At 66.0% G+C, this 1160-nt stretch overlaps 1 protein-coding gene across 1 annotated transcript in view; it reads left to right on the top strand.

Annotated features, from left to right (window-relative positions):
• Positions 1 to 1160, top strand: part of LOC104389180 (metacaspase-1-like) — a gene marked incomplete at its 5' end in the record, with an annotated part of 2672 nt that overhangs the window by 765 nt on the left and 747 nt on the right. The window lies entirely within an intron of this gene.

Raw genomic sequence — 1160 nt, 5'->3', positions numbered from 1 at the left:
CCCAGGGGTCCCCACCCCAAGGGTCCCAGCCCAAGGGTCCCAACCCAATGGTCCCAGCTCAAGGGTCCCAGCCCAAGGGTCTCAACCCAGGGGGTTCCAGCCCAAGGGGTCCCAGCCCAAGGGTCACAGCCAAAGGATCCCAACCCATGGGTTCCCAGGCTAAGGGGTTCCAGCCCAGGGGGTTCCAGCTCATGGGGTCCCAGCCCAAGGGTCTCAGCCCAGGGGGTCCCAACCCAAGGGTCCCAGCCCAAGGGTCCCAACCCAATGGTCCCAGCTCAAGGGTCCCAGCCCAAGGGTCTCAACCCAGGGGGTTCCAGCCCAAGGGGTCCCAACCCAAGGGTCCCAGCCCAAGGGTCCCAACCCAATGGTCCCAGCTCAAGGGTCCCAGCCCAAGGGTCTCAACCCAGGGGGTTCCAGCCCAAGGGGTCCCAACCCAAGGGTCCCAGCCCAAGGGTCCCAACCCAATGGTCCCAGCTCAAGGGTCCCAGCCCAAGGGTCTCAACCCAGGGGGTTCCAGCCCAAGGGGTCCCAACCCAAGGGTCCCAGCCCAAGGGTCCCAACCCAATGGTCCCAGCTCAAGGGTCCCAGCCCAAGGGTCTCAACCCAGGGGGTTCCAGCCCAAGGGGTCCCAACCCAAGGGTCCCAGCCCAAGGGTCCCAACCCAATGGTCCCAGCTCAAGGGTCCCAGCCCAAGGGTCTCAACCCAGGGGGTTCCAGCCCAAGGGGTCCCAACCCAAGGGTCCCAGCCCAAGGGTCCCAACCCAATGGTCCCAGCTCAAGGGTCCCAGCCCAAGGGTCTCAACCCAGGGGGTTCCAGCCCAAGGGGTCCCAGCCCAAGGGTCACAGCCAAAGGATCCCAACCCATGGGTTCCCAGGCTAAGGGGTTCCAGCCCAGGGGGTTCCAGCTCATGGGGTCCCAACCCAAGGGTCCCAGCCCAGGGGGTTCCAACCCAAGAGTCTCAGGCCAAGGGTCCCAGCCCAGGGGTCCCAATCCAAAGGCTCCCAACCCAGGGGTCCCAGCCCAGGGGGTCCCAACCCAAGGGTCACAGCCCAGGGGGTCCCAACCCAAGGGTCTCAGCCCAAGGTTCCCAACCCAAGGGGTCCCAACCCAAGGATCTCAGCCCAAGGGTCTCAGCCCAAGGGTCCCAACCCAAGGGTCC

This window comes from Chaetura pelagica, unplaced genomic scaffold, assembly GCF_000747805.2.
Source record: "Chaetura pelagica isolate M959 unplaced genomic scaffold, ChaPel_1.0 scaffold935, whole genome shotgun sequence".
Lineage (NCBI taxonomy): Eukaryota > Metazoa > Chordata > Aves > Apodiformes > Apodidae > Chaetura > Chaetura pelagica.
The sequence above is the reverse complement of the archived record's forward strand: the minus strand, read 5'-3'. Positions and strand labels throughout refer to the sequence as shown.